Here is a 22,020-nt window from a genome sequence, read left to right on the forward strand (position 1 = left end):
GGTACTGTAGCATTTAGCAAAGGTTTACTCAAACAGGAGGAAATGCTGCATTTTGGTGACGACTATTTTCAGCTGCAGATTTGAGTGAGTGTGCAAACCTAAAAGAAAAAACAACCATTTTAAACAGTTTTTCAGTTTACGGGGCAAAGTCTGTGATGAGTGAGGAGGCTTTTGTTTCCGCTGTTTTGTCAACATTAGTCACCGATTAATGAAACATTAGATGGCGGAGTATGAAGGCTAATTTTTAGGCTGAACATTAACTAGTGTGTGAGGATTATAAACCGTTGTGTTGTGTTTTTAGTCAAGACGGACACATGGAGCAGTCGCCCGTCAATCAGGAACCATTTGGCATCCCTAAAATCAACTTGAGTAAACAAGTAAAATAAAATAGCTTATCAGACAGGCTACATCATCACCTACACAAGCTACACACTTACTTCAATTGCCTCTAAATAGTTTCAACTCTGATGAGGTGTGGCGGGGCAGAACAATCTTGGTGTTTAACCTGCCACTAGGGGTTGGGTCAAGCATTTTGTGTGTCTCTCTGTGTGTGTGTGTGTGTGTGTGTGTGTGTGTCTCCCTCAGGAAACAATAGAGTCTAAGTGTTGGTGATGAGCTGGGGGGGGTCGAGGTCTTTCCTGCAAAAGCGTTTTCCACTCAGCTTGTCTCCTCTGACTGAAGACAATCAGCTCACGCTGTGACCACGGTGGGATAATTATACCTGCTGAGATACACCGATGTCTGTCTTTACATACTTCCCCTCCAAAAATAGCCCGTCTGCCCGTCTCCCTGCTGCATGCTCCTGGAAGCCAGAGGTGACCCGACAAAGCAACACGAAAGAGAAATGAAAAGAATTCACTCCTGAAATAGAGCAGCTGTTCATTTCATTACTGCAGATGATATTTTCATTATCCAGCGAATAGAAACCCGACATCTATTTCTTCTTTTCAGCATGAATTATTCTTCTCTGAGAGTTTACGTTTAGGCGTCCAAGTTAACCTTGGAATGACTCGTTTCATGATGTTCAAAGGCTTCCAGACTATTTCAGAGCGCCTTGTCTTTTGAACAATGTTGTGCATTGTGTATAAACTTGAATAGGGCTTGGCTTGAGGGAGGACGAGAGGGGGGTGCAGGCTGGGCCGAGTCAACTACGTGGCCACAGGAACCAAATATTGCTTCATGTGTACATGTATGCAATCAAAGAAAACCAGGGATGGAAAAAAAATACTGCCCAAGAGGCTGTCTCGGGTGGAATTTACTGGAAATTGTGGATGACAATGCAGCCTCCTGTGTTTATATAGCGAAAGAATACAATTTAAAAGCACTATTATCAAAAACGGGTGTTCAAGGAAATTAAAAAAGAAACTTTGACAAGGCATTGCCTGGCTAACTGATTCAAACTAATCAGCATGTAAGGGAGAATATTATGCAAGATAAAGCTAATAAGTGGCCAACAACTCACTCTGAATGGCAATTCTATGCAAACCTGCCAATTCCTCTGCAAGTAAACTGGACTGAAAATCGTGTTACTAAGGAGGCCTCTATGGATGCTCCAGGAAATTAAAAAACTGTCGCCTGGCCTCCTCAAAATTGATAAACACAGAGATGCACATTTTTCTTTTAATGCTCCAAACTCATCAGTTTAAAAACCTGCAAACAATTTGTATGCAAAATACGGCTTTTAAAAGGAACAACAACTTCATCTGGATGGAAATGCTTTTCTCACCCGCATAATCTTTTACCCGCAAACCGAACTGAATGTTCTGATAAAGACGTTATTTCCTCACAGTGATGACATTTGTTCCAGTAATAATATTTGAGGCGTTTACTAAAATGCATATTACATCTATAAATGTGTTTGTGAGCGAGATTGCGGCAATATCTGAATAGAGGTGTTCAGTGCATGTGCGGACAAAGTGAACTGACTACTCGCTGATCACAGCAGAGGTGGACAAAGTACTCAGATCTTTAATTTAAGTAAAAGTAACAGTACCATAGTGTAAAAATACTAAGTAAAAATCCTGCGTTCAAAATTTGACTTAAGTACAAAAGCTTTAAGCGTCAATATATACTTATAGTTACAAAAGTAAAAGTACTCATTTTGCAGAATGGTCCCATTCAGAATTATTTATTATAATAATATGAATGTATTTATTGATTATATTGTCTATTGTTAATCAGAATCTGGAAAGAAACTTAAGTTAGTTATATAAATATTTCCAACTTAACTGCAGTAGAGTACAAGTATAAAGTAGTAGGAAATGAAAATGCTCAAGTAAAATACCTCAAATTGTACTTAAGTACAGTAATCGATTGAGTGTACTTAGTTACTTTCCACCACTGGGTCACAGTACGTTACCTCCTTGTTAAAAGTGTATTAAAAAGACCCTGAATGCAACAGAAACTATTACAATCTGTTAAACTGTCAGATATTAGGCTGCGGAGTTATTTATTATTATACTTACATCCTGCGCTTGTAATTTTGCACCGAACTGAACGTTACATCTTGAACTAGCAACAGACTGAACTGAAGACAGTCGGTGATGCGTTCACTTACTGTACTGAAGTACCTCTAAACAGTGATGCGTTCACTTGTCAAGGATGTATTATTGCTTAGCTTAGGGAAAAAAAGTGATTAAAATAGGCCGGCGACTACGAATCTTCGAGCTGAACGAAGTGATTTGAATCACCAAAGTGATTTCCATCTCTATATAATAATACTTTCTTCCATTTCACTCCTCCTTTCTCACCACCGCCCTGCTGTACACCCCCATTACACTCCGACACACAGCCGCTCTGCTCTGCAGTTTTGTGGTAAGCACCTCTGGTTTTCATTCAGTACCACCCGTCCCCTTCTACTTCCACCTCATCCCTAAATCTCCTAATTCAACTCATTATTCGCTCAATTGGTGGGCTTTAACCCCTCCTGCCTCGGGTCCTATAGAGCTGGTAGTCATTAGCAGACGGGATTTGTGACGGAGCGGAGCAAGGGGGTAGCAGGCCCAAACTCTCTCTCTCTCTCCCGCTCACACACACACACACACATATATTCAGTGTCATAAAGCCCCTGAAGAGCCTGCGGGGTGTCGCTGCAGTTAAACACATATCAGCCTCCCAGTGTTAAACAGCGGGTCCGTCAGAAGTTGGATGGGAGTCAGGTCTGCTTGGTTAGACGCGGCAAGACCACCCAGAGGTCTGTGGTTCTCAGAGATGCTAGCTGCAGTCTGTGAGCGCTCGGCTGATGTGAGCTGAGCATCCGTCTGGGTGATGGTTTCTGGGAAGTCTCTGGGGACCGCTAATTTGACCTCCATTTGAAAGGATTTTTTTTTTTTTTCAGTATTTTGAAGGCAAATGAAGCTCATCACTTCTGCCAATAGACAAAACAAGCCTCTAACAGTGTGGATGCTCTACAGTTTCATCTAGATCACAACGCAGCAGACAGTAAATCCATCTTAACTTAGTTTACAGAGTAAATCCAGAGTAAACGTTACAGTAACTGGTGAAACAAGTCCTCCAAATGATACAACAAAGTCATTGCCACTGACTATTTTTATGACTTTTTTCGACATTCTATATTATTACGTTTTTATAATTTTTTTGGGACTTTTTTTAAAAAAATATTTTGACGTACTATACTATGACTTTGTTCAATCATGAAAAAATGTCATAATATAGTATGTCGAAACATTTCATGAAAAAAAGTCATAGTATACTATACTATGACTTTTTTTCATGAAATGTTTCGACATACTATACTATATTTTTTTTCATGACATTTTTCGACAAACTATACTATGACATTTTTATTTCATGAAATTTTGACGTACTATACTATGACATTTTTTTTCATGACATTTTTCGACATACTATACTCCGACTTTTATGACATTTTTCGACATACTATACTATGACTTTTATGATTTTTTTCGACATGCTATACTATGACTATTTTTTCATGAAATTTTTCGACATGCTATAATATGACTTTTTTCAAAAAATGTTTCGACATACTATGATATTTTTTTCATGAAATTTTTCGACATACTATACTCCGACTTTTATGACATTTTTCGACATCTATACTATGACTATTTTTTGATGAAATTTTTCGACATACTATACTTTTTGCCATATCATCAGTTCTTTGCCATAATGTACTGTAACATTATGAAATACTATATTATGACTTTTTTATGACATTTTTATGGCATATTATACAAAGACTTTTTCATGATATTTTTTTGACATACTATACTATTGACAAAATTGAATGACATACTATCATATGAATTGTGTTATGACATACTATACTATGACTTTTTTGACATATACATATTTTATAGCCATAATTCCTACAGCTACTAGAGGTCTATGTGACTTGAACGTAAACATGGGCCAGCATTTGACGGATGCTTTTATTTGGGAGGGTATTAACTTGATATAAAGCGTGTGAAAGTGGGATGTTAGAAGTGTGCGTTTCCTCTCTGAGAATGAAACCAAATTGTAATTTTTTGGTTGAGGTTTTTGGCCCGTGCTTCTGTTTGTGTGTTTGTATGAGGGAGAGAGAGATTGACAGGTGTCTCGGTACCCATGGCCCCTCAGACAGCTGTGAGGGCACCACTGCAGGGTATTAGGCCTGATAGATGGATGATTAGAGAACATTAGAGGTGAAGGGGGGAGAGGAGGCACAGCTGTTGCTGCTAACTATTATTACCCACAATGCAGCATCAGAGGGGAGGCTCTCTGCGGTGTGGGCTCGCACACCTGTGGCCTCCCGCTGTGTGGATACACTCTCAGTGAGTCTGTGTAGGTCAAAAACATACATATTGCCTGATATTCAAGCATGAACAAGGCAAGTATTCACATTCTATGACAGACCACAGAATCTCAGAAGTTAACACAATGATTTCCGTGCATTTAGCCCATGAAACGTTTTGTCAGAGTTCACCGCACACAACCCAATATTGTCTTGTTTGCTGGAATAAGAAATGGAGGCAAGAGGTGCAGATGTGAGAAGAGTAAAGGAGAACGCTGTGAGTTTTCAAAGAGCAATGGCCCATGGGAGTTTTGCCATGGAGCTGCAGAGTGGCGTGGCAGCTGTTGGGCTCGTGGCGTGGCAGCGCTGTACGTCAATGCTAATGCACCGAAGAAACAGAAGGCAGTGGTGGTAGTCACTCGAGAGGCAACATGGAAACAAACAGTAAACAACAGCAGACATTCAATTAGCCAAATGTTACGGCAAGATTAACAACTGCATGACAGGACAGAGCCTTTCATGGGATCCTTGGCGAACTTGGATTGTGACATTTCAAGTTGATCAAGAATACTTTCAGATGTTGCTTTGGGAGACGGAGCGACTGGAAACCGCAGTTGTGTTTTGTTTGATTGGACATGTGTGTTTGAGAGAGCGAATTAATTCTCTATGAAGCACAGACTACAGAAGACCGAAACATGTCCGTTTCATCTGCAAAATGTTTGCATGCTGTGTGAATTAAAAATGGCGTGGGTCACATGGGGTCAGATTTGTCTCATCCAATCTGGGTCTTTGTCAGGCGAGATCTTCAATACGAGAAGGCAAACAGCTGCTGTGATTAAAAATAAATCGCACTCAGCATTTCTCTAAACCCTGGAATAACTAATCTGGACTAGGTCATGAAATATACATGAGGGCAAATGTAATGATTTCATCCATCAAAGGATTTACTCAAACACTTTTAACCAAAGTCTTGGATACAGACACAGAGAGAGAGAGAGAGGATTGTTCCACCACGGCAGCATCCAAGCAATGATGAAGATAATATTAGTTTAAGGAGTCACCTGGGGAAGAAGTCACTGAGTTTGTTTGGATTGTTGGGTTTTACCAGAGTAAATAAACTAAATCAGATCTTACATTTGGCTGTATTATGGAAGTAGCTGAACTATGTGTATTCATTTATTAAATCACAGTGGTTCATCATGGTTTCCTAAACATTTTCATATGAAAGACCCTGACAGAGACTCATCAGCTAGGCTTCGTTAAACGGAGCCTGGAGGTCCTGAGCACCATCTTCTGCCCTAATGAGGGTGGTTTAGTTCAAGTAAAAGAAAATTCACCATTAAAAGGTCATAACTTAGAAGGTCTTTTTGATTAAATCGTTCGTAGGATTTGTCACACAGCAGTGAACAGATCTGATTGTTCAGTTCAGACAGAAGAACATCAGTGGGCATAAGATCAGCCTTCGGTTCCCCCCCGGGCACGGCTCAGTCTCCCTCGGGCCGTGATGGAGGGTGCGTTGGAGGTCCGACGCCCTGGGTGAGCAGAGGCAGGTGTGTGTAGGACAGCGCAGCCCGGGGCCGTCCCTGGGTGACGGCCTCCACCTTGCCCAGCACTGATGCTTCCTGACAGAGAAGCTGGAACAACTGCTGGAATGAGGCAGCGATGAGAATAGCAAAGCAGAGCTGGTGAGCAGAGACTGTTCCTAATGAACAAACCTCAGTCAAAGTCATGTCAGATAGCTCTACAAACCCACTGCACACTACCTGCTCAGCACCAAATAACAGAGAGTTAGCAACTAGGTGGTGGTCAAAGTGGAGCATTTAGCAGCTAAAGAGACAGATATTCCCCTCAGGAGTCAGCGTTCGGTTTTACTTAGCTCCACCCTCTCGTGTCACTTCTGGTTCCAAAAAACCCAGATGGTGACGGCCAAAATGACGAACTCGTGGCTTCAAATTTGTAGTCCACAAACCAATGGGTGACGTCACGATGACTACAATATACTCAGCTTGACGGCTACAGCTACAGTTGGAGCTATAGGCTACACATGGCTGTAATCCGCCAGTAAAACAGAGTAGAGGTTGTGAACCGGAAACAAAACAAGTCGGCTTGGCCATGCGTATAACCATCTACGGGACAAAAATGGAGGAGAGGTCTTCAGGAATTTGTTTCAATTGGGCAAGTTTAGATTGCTCTTTCATGTCAGCTAGTACTGGCTGTCCGGAGACGAAGACAAGCATTCACACGTTATTGGATCTATCTGAGATGACGCCTACAGTGGAAACAGCTGATCAGTCATGCGAGTTAAATGTTCGTTACGTCAGAATTTATTGGGTCAAAGGTGTTTCCATAAAACTTTTTTTCCGCAATTGAGGAAGTTTTATTGAATTTTGCTTTTTCCATTCAGCTTTTTTAATGCGATACTTCAAAATGTTAATAAAAATATGTGAATGTAAACACGGCTTGTGATTCTGTCCTATCTTTTCCTGCACTGGAAACCAATAAACACATTTATCAAGAAAGGGATTATTAAAGTAACTAAACTAATAAATTAGATTAAAATAAATGATTCAATAAATTAATTAAAATTAGATAAAACACCAGAGGATAAGTGTCCATTTGTCAATGTCCTGTATGATACTTAAAAATGTCTCCGTTCTTTCAAGTGTCCCAGTAAGCTAAAAACTAAACTGGAGCAGCTAAATGAAATTCAGACATCATTTTATTTACACCTGTTCTTTTCCTATTGTGAAATGTAAAATATCTTCCAATAAAAAGGCGAACCAGCAGGTGAAATGAATATTATTATTGCAAAAAGTAAACCATTCAGTATCCTGTGAAGCTCCTAAGTCACTTATTCAACTTGTAGTGGTCTTGATTGTTTAAACCTCATCTCATACCTGTCCTTATAATTTCACGTCTTTACATTAAGTGCCCAAAACATGACGGGCAGCAGCGGCGCTGTCAGTCAGTAACTTCTCGTTTCAGCATTTGCGAGCGTTGGTGGTGAATTCTCAATTAGGCATTAACTGCATCAGTAGCCTATTGAGCAGCATGTCCTGGTTGAATGGACATCTGTCACTTATTCTCTCTGTCTGTTTGTCTTAATACATCCAAACGATCATTCTGTAGATTGGCAGAATGTCAATGTCCCTCCACCTCTGCTTTCCTGCTATTCATTCAGAACAAAGACAAACAAGAGTCATTCAAATATTTACTACTGTGAAAATAAGTAATGAGCGCAGTGTGTGCACGTGAATATGCGTGTGTGGTAAATATGTGTCTGCATATTTGTGTGTTAATAAATGAAGATTGAGATGAGCATGCAGCTTCTACAGTACATTGCATGCATTTTCCTCCCCAAGAAATCCCCATTCAGATCTTATCACATATTTTACAGAAGAAACACACACGCACACATTAACCTGGGCACACAATGTATTCAATATTCATCACCACAAGCTGTCACATAATGGGCTCCTTCCGTTGAAATAGTTAAACAGCTGACAGAGCAACACACACACACACACACACACCGAGACACACCTCTGCAATGGGGAAAATGACAAAATGAGAAGAGACCGAGATACAAGCGAAAAGAAGTGACTAGAATAGGAGAGAAGAAGCTTGTACTGATTAAATAAGAAGTGTATGTAGCACGCTAGCATTTGCTAATTAGCAGTAAACACAAAGTGCAGTTGAGGCTGATGGGAATGTCTTTAGATTTGCAGGTATTTGGTCGACTCGTCACATACTGACGCGTTGTCTAGACCCCTTGGCGTCACTTTCTAACACACCGCGTCAAACTATGACGCTCCACTACGGTCACAGTAAACACGTGGTTAATGTTGTGAATTCAAACAGACACACTTGCTTAGGTGTAGGCAACAAAACCACTAAGTTATGTTCAGGAAAAAAATTTATGGTTGGGCTTAAAATGACTACATTTGTACAGTGAAAGTGAAACTTAATGTTGTGAACGCAAAGACCAACAACAATGGCTGTCAAAGTTAACGTGATTATAATGCATTAACGCAACTTGCGAGTTTTAGGTTGTAGCAGGCTCAGCGTTAAAGCTAGAGTGAAGATACATGTATCATATGAAACTAGAAACCCTAAAGAATCCATTGGTATCAACCATGTTATACTAGCTTGTAGCCAAGGACGTTAAATAATGCTCTCAACTTACACTACATTTTGGAGAGGAATAACTGTCATGGCCATTTTCAAAGGGGTCCCTTGACCTCTGACCTCAAGATATGTGAATGTAAATGGGTTCTATGGTACCCACGAGTCTCCCCTTTACAGACATGCCCACTTTATGATAATCACATGCAGTTTGGGGCAAGTCATAGTCAAGTCAGCACACTGACACACTGACAGCTGTTGTTGCCTGTTGGGCTGCAGTTTGCCATGTTGTGATTTGAGCATATTTTTGATGCTAAATGCAGTACCTGTGAGGGTTTCTGGACAATATTTGTCATTGTTTTGTGTTGGTAATTGATTTCCAATAATAAATATATACATACATTTGCGTTGGCAGCATATTTGCCCACTCCCATGTTGATAAGAGTATTGAATACTTCACAAATCCTTCTTCACTCTGTATCAACAGTAGACGCTGCAGTAGTTTGGTTTTGTGTACGTGTTCTCCCTCAGGTCTCACCTCTTCATAAGAAAGGTGTATTAGCTCACCTGCTCAGTAACAATACCCGTCATCTCTCCACTGTCACGCTAAATTAGCCTTCATTGGGCGCGTACACACATAAACACGCACACACATACACAGAGAGACGATACCAGTGATTGGGTGATGACGGCGGCGATATGACTGCACCTCCGTCTGCTAGGTAACGATGCCTGTCTGTTGATGCCAGTGTGGATAACATTCACAGCTCCGCACAGAAGTCTTTCATCCACTCTCCTTTGGAGCAGGACACAAACAAACACACATGTTTGTGTGTTTTACAATGTTGACTTTTATCTCATTTTAGTGGGATTACCGGGATGATACAGACCCAGAAATAAAAACCAAAAGATGCTCTGTTGACTGCTCTTCACTGTGAGAAGGTTTCCAAAGGCTGCATATTTGAAACAATGCCCCTTTTTTGTTTGACTTTTGAGCAGCATACATATGTGAGTGAGTCATTGTGTCACACAGCAGGTCTGTTTGAGCGGGCCGCCCCACCGGAGACCTGGAAAAGACTGCAGACTGGAAGGCCAGATGATATCATGGCTAGCTGGAGTGACGTGTTGTGATCGGCGACTGCTGGAACTCAGCCACATGTGACACTGGATACGAGCTGAAGGTGAAGGGGTGAAATAAATGAGGGCTGACTAAGAGAAATAGAGCACTGATGTGTTTTTTATTATTTCCCAAATTTATCCTGGCCTCATTACATGCCAACATACTCAAGCCTTCACCTCGCCAGCAGTAACTAAGTACAGTTATGCAACAAAAGTTGAACTTAAGGATGGAATAATTACGTTTGATCGTACCATTTGCTTATAATACTTCTATATTTTTAATTAAGTTACTGTGAGATACTTTTAACTGGTAATGGTTACAGTCTCAATTTAATATTGATGCCTCTGTACGACCTACATAAATAAACAAGATCATCAGCGAGAAGATTAGCGATTTCTATATAGTTATTCTTAATGCTTGTCATCGGTGCCACCAAGTCCGAGTCCGCGCAAAATCAGACGAAATCATGCAGGTTCACCAGAAACTCCTTCAGCTCAGACTTGAGCGGGGACTCCGGCAGCGACCTGCCCGCGGGAGCTCCGGCGGGAAGTGGAGAGCTCTGGCGGGAGATGGAGAGCTCCGGCGGGAGGTGGAGAGCTCTACGGCCGCCTGAATTTTGTGGCCCGCTGGAGGGAAGGGATGCACGGGAGAACCAGAACCAGGACTGAGGGGTGGAGACTGTCAGACCCTGCTGCAGTAAAATGAGAGGTTTTCTAAAAGGGGCTCTAGTGCTCGGAAACACTACCGCTTTTGTCCACAGGGGCCGCCAAAATGAACACAAACTTAAAGTTCCTCGTAGTAGCTTTAAGTAAAAAATTTGAATGCAGGATTTTATTAGTAATGGAGTATGTTTAAATTGTTGTACTGGTACTTTTACTTAAGTAAAAGTCTGAGTACTTCTCCCACCACTGCTCACCAGGTCACTGCAGGTCAGCCGTTTTGGTCACTAATAGGTGAGTTTGAAGGCTGGTGAGTAAACCAACCGAGGAAGTCCTAATTACACCTCCACACTTATTTCTTACCGTTCTCTTTTACCTGCTCTATCTCCTCGCTCCTTCATTATTTTCCTCTCCTCTTCCTGATTTTCTCCTTCCCTTACTCCTCCCTCCTCCCTCCCTCTTTCCTTTAACTAGGCCGTGCCAGTCAGTGGGATCAGGCCCGGGCCTCCTAGCCTCGCCTCCCAGACAACTGCAAACAATTAGGGAAATTAGTGGCTCCAGCATCACCATCAGGAGGCCTGCTTGTTTATAATTTAATCGGGGCGCATGTCAAAACAGTCAGGGCTTGAGAGAAACAAGATGCGTCGGCGAGATGAAATTCAAACTGCCAGCCAGCTCAAAATATTAGGACTGTTTGTTTAATAGCGTGCGACCAACTGGGTAAGAGTAAAATGTAGAGGGCGGCAGGAGGAGGGAGGAGAGAGAAAGACGCAGGAGAAGGAAAACACTAATGAAGAAACGAGGAAAGAAAACAGCATGGGAAAAAAAATGAAGATGTATTAATTTTTATTTTTAATCCATTCCACATTTCGTGAGTTAATGCATTTTGTGTTTTCGGCTTCTCTTTCTCTCTCTCTCTGCCCCCCCACTCCCCTCCGTCTTTCACTTAGCAGTGCTCTGGGAATTTCAAACGCTTGGATCTGTGCCGCCTTTCAAATTCATTATAAAAGCTTTTTGCTAACTAAATAGAGAGAGAGAGAGAGAAAAAAAAACCTGCCACATTCATCTCTTAGCCCCCGTTCTCCCTCCCCGCTGCCCCCTGACAATATATAAATAAACTAGAGTGACCTGATTGAGATGTAAAAGGCAGGGAGTTAGCACTGGGACCCATACATTACTTCCCAACATTAACAGTAGTCTACTCAGCCGACACATGGTGGTGGGAGTATGGCCCCTGGGCAAATGGTGAGGTTAGAACTAATACCCGCCTCCTTTAACCACTCGCCTGTGCCCACACCCTCGGAAAGTATGGGCTACGGTTGGCAGCGTGATGATACCGCCACTAAACTGACATATTTCACATAGACGCTCCCGGATTGTGGTGTCCGTTAATGTAAAGAGTTATCATATTCAGACCACTTTTTTTCCTCCTGTGTTTACCCAAAAAAGAAAAACACTGCAAGTGATGATTTGCAAAGACTCTTGAAGCAAATCCAAATCTAGAAATATAAAGGTCTGTCAAATCAATCACAGCATTTTATCTTCTGTGCTCTACAGTTTGGAGTAAACCGTGCACCACAATGGAAACTTAAAGGGGAACTACGCCCATTTTCAAAATTCATACATGTTATTCCTACGGTCTGACGGTCCAAATATATTAGTAAACATAATCAATTCTCTCCCAAATCCCAAAACTAGAGTGCTAAAACTCAAACTTGTGATGTCATAGGATCAGTGTTTATGTTTTTACCTATATTGCTAAGAAGTGAAAGTCAATTGTTAGTTCCATTGCAACACCAGCGCCATTTTGGACTGAAAGCGACTACCGGGTGCCAGTAAAACGTCCGCCTACAAAGTGCTGCGCGCATATACAGATTTCTACTGAAAACTACTTGCTGACTGCTAATGTTCCTCGCGTTAAACAGCAGTCCACTTCTGTGTTGTGGTACAGTCGGCTTTAACACGTAATGTGAACCGTAACATGAACCGTACTCAAGACCACGTACTCAAGTGGACTCGAGTACGGATGGACGAACCGTGCCCCAGTACAGTACGGAGACTTTGGGGTCAAGTGTGCTCGGATCCAGGCCCGGGTCCCTGATGTGAAAACGCCCTAACAGAGTATTCTCCTTCAATCCTTATTTGTTGGCGTTTAGCCTTTGAAAAAAAACATTTTTATTCGCAGTGAAAAAAACATATGACGACAGACATTCAAAGCGTCATTTAGTGGCTTTGTTGGAGCCACTTTGTTTTCCATTAATTCCCAAATAGTGAATGAACTTTCCTAGGCCACGGAAATAACATATTAGAATTCTTAATTTAGGTGGTGTTCCCTTTTAAGGCTCCATATTTTTGACAGGGATGGAAAAACACAATCTCTACAACCCAAAGAACAGCAAAGGTTCTTATAGTGAACTTAAATGTATGATAAACAACAGAAACACAAAAAGACGTCATTAAACAACCCGGTTTCACAGGAAGGCGTATAAATACCACGACATTACGACGACAATCTGTCGAGACGCATTTTAGGCTTTTCACGTGTCATTTGTACGCCACGCAACAAAACTACTGTAAACATCTGCAGTTTAATTTTAGCCAACTTAGTTAGGTTTAGGAAAAAGTCACGGTTGGGTTTAAAATAAGTATGTAAACTAAGTAAAATACGTAAGTAACAATGTAGCATAAGTACGGAAAACACGTCACATACATCACTAAAAAACATGTGACAAACGTCCCTTACGTAACAAAACAAAACACCGGTCTCCTGTTTGTTGGACCCATCTCCACACCCACAAGCAGTCTCTCGCTTTTTATTCAACATCACTAGCTCTGACCATAGCATATTTACGCGGATGTCTTTACATTGCAGTTAGTCCAGACCACATGGAGTACAAATGACACGTCAAAAGCAAGAAAGGTGCACATTATAATGGCATTTATATGTCTTTTTCTACAAACAGGCGACATTAAAAGCACATCATTCACTCTCTAAGAAAATCCTAATATGACGAGCGGACAGTGAGCCGAGTATAGATGGAGGGTGAAGGGTGAGGCTGATAGAGCCCCGACGATGATGGTCTCAGCGGAGCATCATTAAGCTGATGAGAATCACAACAAGGCAGTAATTGGTGATAAGCTGATGCATGGTGAAAGTGATCCAGAGCCAGGGATCATGATAGCACGAATACACACTGTGACAGACAACCCAGCGAGCAGACTGCGAGGCTGGCAGACATGCAGGGTCCTGGTCAAAGAGCATTATTTAGAGTACATGACTGCATGCAGCGCGGCACCAAACGGCTTTCATTACGCCGGTCTGCTAGCCCGCTAATGCCTGTTCCCCCAGCTACCTTGGCCGACCAGTCAGACAGACACACAGGCCCTGACCATCAGCCGCCAGTCCACGCAATCAGCCGCCTGCTATCAGCTCTCTAATTGGATCAGTGGCACGAATGTGATTACAGCAGGCGTATTTATTTACATAATAATTATTACCGCCCTCCCCAGAGGAGCCAGGGGAGAACGCCAGGGTCTGGGGAGAGATGAAGGGTGGGATAGAGAGGGGGGGGAGGTGGACAGTGGAAACAGCAGGAAGGGTGAAGAGTCTTCCTGTTGAAAAAGACAGAGGAGCAGATTCAGAAGAGACACAAAAATATGTGCAACACCACAAAAGGTGAGGGACTCTGTGTGCTTCTTAGACAAAGAGATATGGCATGGACATGAATTTGCATTTTTAGCTTCAAAGTGAAAGTTATAAAGAAAAAGAGAGCAAAGAAGACACAGTAAGTGGAGCCTCCTGGATGTTATCAGAGTGAGAGCTAACGTCAGAGGTTCTGTTTTGCTCTTGGATTTGGGGAAATTTACGCTCCAGCAACCTGACACCAAATGTATTATCCCAGAGAACTTACACATTAGTTAGTCCCCATCCTGAAAGCATTTTCCTCTTGTAACATTAACCCTTACATACTGCTGGGGTCAAATTTGACAGCAGTCAAAACACCCTGTATGCCATTCTTTTAGCAGGACGTTTGATGACTTTTTAATGTTGCATTAATAGTTAAAGTTAGATTAGTTATGAGGATTTGTTTATGATATAGCAGTGTGGACAGTGTTTGATGGTTGTAATGGTTATACATTGTTATATTATAAACAGTTCCACAATGTTCTTACCATTTTAATTTTCAATAAAATATATTTAAATCATTATGGCTGTTATATTTTCATGTTATAGGTTAAACAGGACATGATATTGTGTGATAATAGATGTGTTTTCTGCATAAACGAGTGGTGTAAAACCTAACAAAATACACTCTACCTGCTCTCTGAAACATTAATTAAGGATTTATCACCCATTTATTAATGTCACACAGGCTATTTACACATTTTAAATAGATCTATGGTTCAAACAAGAAGCAAAGTCCCCCCCCCCCCTTCTGAAAAAATGTACGGTAAGACAATTTTTTTTTTCTCGATCCCGTTCCAATGAGTCATGCATAGGATGTTTGTCAATTTAAAATATAATTTTGCAAGTCAAGAAAGTCGTAAAACCGTTGAAGTTTAAGACTATGAAAAAACACAATTGGAAAGACTACACACCCAAAAGTCGCCTAAATGACGTCCCTCTCGCTGAAGCTACGATGTGTTTCTTACAGCCGGTGAAATCGCTGGTCATTGGCTAGAAATGAGAAGCTGTTTTGTCTGAAATCAAGTACCCATTGTACTTTATTCCATTATTCCAAATTCAGAGGGGTAAATGTGCCGACATCGTTACTCTAAACTGTGTATGTGCAATGCTAGAATGGAGTAGCAGTAACTAAGGGCTCAGCAAACGTTCAATTGTTGTTTTATGAACAAAAAGCCTTCCTGTGTTGGAACCGACTGTGCGGTCTGAATTTAGGCTAACCAGATTAGCATGCAGGTAAGGAGAAAACGTAACCAGGTTAGCCATTAGCATGCTGATGGCAGGGACTTGAGTTATTGCAGTCTCTGTCTGGGGATGCAGTTTGGCGTAGCGCCTGTATGAACTCCCCTTCTTCATACTAACATTCAGTGTGCAAAATGACGTCCACTGCACAAACTCACAGATTAATTCGGTCTGGTAATTTCACAGAGTGGGAGCGGGCTTTCCGCCTCCACAACATGGATTTCCCATTTTGCCAATGGCTGGTGACGCGATACGTCTTTACAGTTTGCACAAAATGTAGATAAATTCTGCCCCCCTGAGAATCTTTCCTCCAAACTCAATATAAATACAGCTCTCTATTTCAATAACAGAGGCAGACAGACAGACAGAGAGACGGAGTGAGACAGACAGAGAGGGATGGAGGGACTCTGGGGACACAGTTGCGTTTACGTTCGCTGCCATTGAAGTTGTCCAAAGCCTGGCTTTGCTTGCCGCTTAATGGCGCTTAATCACAGAGCTCCTAAAATAGGCCATTATATCAGCACTGAGCTCTAGAATTACACCGAGCCCTCAGGGCCAGAACAACAGAGCTTTTGTTAATAAGCAGCCATTAATCAGATCCATTACGGAAGCCATTGGTCCAACGGGCGGCACCGCGGTTGATAAATACCTCAAGAATAGAAAACAATTTACTCACCTAGTCTAAACCGCACTTGATGTGTGTGCATGTTGATGTGTGTGTGTGTGTGTGTGTGTTAACAGAGAGGCTGGGTGGGACAGGAACCACGCAGGCTGACTAAAGACACCCAGAGGACTGCTAGCAGAGCCGCTGTGGTGTAAATATTCCTCGGTGAGTTGAAGATGGAGATTAATACCGCATACTGATTATTACTAGGGCTGGGAGGATACACTTATCTCCTCATTCAATACTGTCACGATACTTGAGTGCCGATTCAATATGTATTGTGATTTTAAAGTATTGCGATGCTACAAGTATTGCGATTCGATACTGCAATTTATTGTGAATTTTGTTAACTTTTTTAACACTAGACTATGGGAAAAGTTCAATCTTACACTTCTAGGGACTTTTACTTTGGAAAAATGTTTGATTTTCATCATGTATGTAGTCAGAGATGTCCTGAAGTCAAATATTATCAGTCATTGTCAGGGATTATTTTATTTTTTAAGACATTTCCCTCACAAATTAGTGGCATTTTCTTTTTAATTTATAAGGGTAATGTAATGTTTTATACTTCTGGTGAATATAATCCATCAATCGTATTTCCATATATGCATTTTGTTTATACAGTTCCCTTTGTTAACACCTTATTTTGAATACCAGACGTAGTCACACGAAGTGTCTGTCTCTAGCTCTCCCGTCAGCTCCGTTCTCTTTATACATCCATGGTCCATCGGGGCCGTTTGAATGTATTTAACATAAATGTCAGTACATGGGTGCTCTACAATTGTAGCGTCGGACGATTTGACCACGGAGATGAGAGCGACGGCCAGCTTGACCGCACGTTACCGCAATACGATAACGTTTCCTGTCCATGACAGAGTTAGCATGCAGCTTTAGCCGTGATGTCTAGCTCTGCTTTTCCTGGTAATGTGAAACCCAAAGTGTTTCCATACTTTACTGGATGTGTAGTGTTTACCACGCTGGATTTAAAATGTGAGGGTGCAGGTCGTATCCACGCGGACCCTCTGCCGTTTTCTGCTTTGTCGTTTCGGCTCACTGTGGCCAACTGCGGTTGACAGATACGGCTCGCTGTCACCACAAAGGCTCCTCTGGGGGCAAACACCGTCCACGCTAATGGGGGTTAATCGAATATCTGGCAACACTGCTCTCACTTACAGCCACTGAGACCGTAAGTTATTGATCTGCTCTTTTCAATACTTGTAATTAACTGACCGCTAACACAACCGTAAAGTTGACAGACTATTAAAGCCTCTAATTGAAACGCACGTCGACTGCAGCAATAATATTGAAGGATACACGATTTTTATTGTCACAAACTTTTCACAAATCATTTTCTTTGTGGCTCATTTGAAGCATCGTATGTATGCACTACCAGTCAAGTCTCTCTACTCATTACTGCCACTCCTGTTAATCAGTTGTGTCCTTCCCATCAATCTCACCCTCCTTCTCCGTCTCACCCCCTCCTCCTCCCCCGTCGTCTCCCCACCCTATCCGTCTCTCTCCAGTCAGCCAGAGACAGACGCAGGCCTCTTCATAGCAGATAAAGCCGCTAATTTCATTAATTATGAACCAATATGTTACAGTGTATGTGTGCGTGTTTGCGTCTGGAGCAATGGGGGGGATTTGAGGGTCCCTTGAACTGGCATCTGGTCCACTCTGGCATCCAGGGAACGAGGGAATAGAAAGGAAGATGGGAGAGACGGCAGCAGAAGGAGAGGGAAGAGAAAATTAGAGAGAGAGGAAACGGCACTACAAGAGGAAAGGATTAGGGTAATCTGGAAAAGGACACGACAGGCCAATCCTGTAGAGAAAGACAGAAGGGAAGAGAAAGTGACAGAATTAATGAGACACACTTGGACTTCACTGTAGAGACACTAATATGTGGTCAGATCAGCAGCAAGTGACTGATTACCCAACTCATATATACAGTACTGCAAGGTTGTCAGTGTGGTATGACTTTTATGATCTGCTTCTTCAGTTTTTATGAGATTTCATTGCTGCACGTGGAACAGCTGCTGTACGAACATCTGTATAGTAGGGGTGGGAAAAAAAAATCACCTATGTAACGCAATTATTTATTTTTTATGATTTTGATATTGATTTTTTAATGCCAGAATCAGTATATTTGCTTCATTTGAGGCTATACAGAGGAAGAAGGAACTTAGCGCCTTTATGTTGTAGTTTGAGTAACGTCATATCCGCTCCGGATCCGTCACCAAAACAAAACCGAGTCGGCTGTATTGAGCGGAAACGACAAAGCAGAAAACGGCGGAGGGTCTGCATGGATAAGACCTGCACTCACATTTTAAATCCAAAGTGATAAACACTACACATCCAGTAAAGTATGGAAACACTTTGGGTTTCACACATTACCAGGAAAAGCAGAGCTATAGACATCATGGCTAAAGCTGCATGCTAACTCTGTCAGGAACAGGAAACGTTATCGTATCGCGGTAACGTGCGGTCAAGCCCGCAGTCACTCTCATCTCCGTGGTCAAATCGTTCAACGCTACAACTGTAGAGCACCCATATACTGACATTTATGTTAAATGCATTCAAACGGCCCCGATGGAGCTGACCATGGATGTATAAAGAGAGCAGCGCTGACGGGAGAGCTAGAGACGGACTTGGAGAAGTTAGAGGAAGTATACACATGTGACTACATCCGGTTTCAAAATAAGGTGTTAACAAAAGGAACTGTATATACAAAATACATATATGGAAATAAGATTGATGGATTATATTCACCAGAAGTATAAAACAATACATGTCCCTTATAAATTAAAGAAAATACCACTAATTTGTGAGGGAAATGTCTTAATAAATAATGCCTGACAATGACTGACGCAAAAAAAAAAATGCAATAACTTTTAATATTGAATTGAAATACTTAAAAATCACAATACATCGAATCAGCACCCAAGTATTATGATAGTATCCAATCGGGAGATAGGTGTATTGTCCCAGCCCTACATAAAATATGGCATGTTTTTTCTTTAAAGCCACTTAACAGGATGTTTAGGGGTTAAATAGATCTTCCAAATCACCAACCTATGGTAAAAAAGTATCAACGTTTTCATGTACGGATCAATAAAATCACCAAATCCAAACCAGACTCTGATAACAGACTTGTCACACCGGTTTGTGAGACTAAACCAAAGCAAGACTGACCCTTTAATCATCCTTATCATTACAGCCCACTCACACTCGACTTGCAGGGTCACTAAATGCTCGTATTGTGTGATAACCTTGCCTGTGAGCCGCTCTGAGTTTGTGAACGTTCGTGCCGGTGTCTGTGCTCGTGTGTGTCCCCTAACAGGTGTGTCCCTCACGCTAGACTGCCTCCTGCCTCTTAGCTCCGTCTTTCTGCCTCAAACATACATGAAAACACACACTCACTCACACACACACACTCGCACAGAGCAGCCTAATCAGTCGCGCTTCACGTCCAAAAGATGGCACAGTGAGAGCTGGATAAATAGCGGAGGCGCATGTGTCTTTGGTATTAATAGTAATTGTGTGTGTAAACTGTTTCACATCAGCCCACTCTATTACAACAGCTGCCCTGCAAATCACCACAGGCTGCGGCAGCTGATGACTTCTGTGTGTGTGTGTGTGTGTGTGTGTGTGTGTGTGTGTGTGTGCGTGTGTGTGTGTGTGTGTGTGTGTGTGTGTCAGACAAAACAGCCTTCATAAGCACATCCACACTGTCACAAAGGTGTATGGATTCATGCGACACGTGAGTTTTTATTTGACAAAAGGTGACCAAGTGCACCTTCAGCGGAGGATTATTGCCATTTCATTGGTTGATAAATAGCGGGTTTAACAGTCCGGATATTGGAGGGAAGCGACAGTATTGGATGGGTGTGTTATGTGACTTATACACAAAGAGGACGGCCCAGGTTGTTAAATTGTACTCATAAGCCAGCAGTTAAATGTTGGTTAATGATGCGCCACAGAAACACAAGAGAGACAGACAGCAGAGCAACCTTTGGACTCTGCAGAGTGTCCTCAGGATAATCCCTGGTCATAAATATCACCCTATTCACTCTGCACGTACACACGTCCATGCCCAGTCCTGTGGTCCATAAGGGTCAGCGGCGGTGGTTGCCGTTGCTGCGCACAAACACAAACACACACCACCTCCACCGCCCTGGCCACAGACGCCTAGCCTTGCCTCATGATTAGCATCGCCTGCGCCACGCTTTTGTTTTTTGCTTTGTTTGTTTGCCACTGAGCAGAAATATTTCTGTGGAATCTAGCGTGATTGCACCATAGGTTAGCGACACCCATCTATTACAGCAAAGAAGAGCCTTGTATTTAGACGGCCTCCGCGGCGGCTATATTTATCAGCGCATGCCTACCCGGGGCCAGACGCAGGCCCAGGCGCTCCACTTTACTGCTGAGCTTTCCCCACACATTCCTGCAGCCATCACGATACACGTCTAAAACTGGCCTGAAGATGAACAGCAATACCACAAATCTGTGTGTGTGTGTGTGTGTGTGTGTCATTGCATGTGGAGAGTAACTGTTATTCATATTTAAGTACAATTTTGAGGTCAAGTATTATACTGAACTTAGCTTGGGGATTATGATTATTGTATTATTGTAGTTTTTACTCCACTACATTTTTCAACAGCTGTAGTTACTGACAATGTGTTGATGTATGTTATAGATTAAAATGATGAAGTGGTACTACTACTATAATATGGTTTGAAATCACACCACCTGCACCCACTAAAACAATAAAATGCGGATTACAGTTAACACGCTGAGAGGGCCATTATGCATAATGAGGTCTCTCACTCATGATATTTATTGTAGGTGTGTTTGACTAACTCAAATACAATCCATAATGAATTGATTCAAACAACTATCAAAAGCACATTTTACTGGAAACATAAGAAACAAAAAGTAAAACTGTCCACATGCAGAAACCCAGAGATCATGGAGGAATAGTAGGCCAAATCTTCAGACACTACCAGCAATCACAACAGCACTAAGAATCACAACATCCTTGGCTGGATATAGAAGCATATAGAGTCAATATTAGACCGTCCATCTCTCACACAGTCAATAAAATAGTGCTTCAAAAATCCATAGCAGTGACTCTGGCAGCTTAGTAGAAATTTAACCGAATCACTGAACACAGTCGGTAAAAAACAAAAATAAAGAATATATCTCTAATATTTAACTTCTGAGAAAAACATGTATCACTCAACTACAGCGTGTGTTACTTAGGACTCGGTATTGTTTATAAAATGACGATGCCAGTACCCTTGAAGTGATTCCAGTACCAATAGAGCACTTCAGTCGATACCCATCATGTGAATGGAAGCTGTGTGTGTCCCACTGGTAAGCTAATCACTGCCGCACTGCAGAGCGCTCATACAGCGGTTACCGTTGACGATGCCGTCCCCCGACCCACGGTGGCGGACCGCGTCGTAGCAGAACCGTAGCACCCACCATCTGGTTTCCTCCCAGGTTAAAACTGTTAGTTTACTTTGTCAGCACTGTTGCTATCTGGCGGCTCAGACATCTATCTGTGTGTTCAGAGCCGGCTGTAGGGGTTGCAGTCAAGCGCCAACCTCCGGTGCTGAGGAATGAAACCAACGCGGAGGTGCCAAAAACTGCAGTTCTTCAAATGGCCACTTGAAGCTGGCTCCAAAAGCGAGGCAATCCCCGTAGACCTCCATGTTAACATGACCAACTTTACAGCAGAAGCATGTTTACAGCCTGGTACAAAAAAAA

At 42.1% G+C, this 22,020-nt stretch overlaps 1 long non-coding RNA gene across 1 annotated transcript in view; it reads right to left on the reverse strand.

The window, feature by feature from the left end:
* LOC119500221 overlaps window positions 1-22,020 on the reverse strand; it is a 70,440-nt gene that overhangs the window by 17,148 nt on the left and 31,272 nt on the right. The gene's annotated exons all lie outside the window — the stretch shown is intronic.

This window comes from Sebastes umbrosus, chromosome 13, assembly GCF_015220745.1.
Source record: "Sebastes umbrosus isolate fSebUmb1 chromosome 13, fSebUmb1.pri, whole genome shotgun sequence".
NCBI classification, from domain to species: domain Eukaryota; kingdom Metazoa; phylum Chordata; class Actinopteri; order Perciformes; family Sebastidae; genus Sebastes; species Sebastes umbrosus.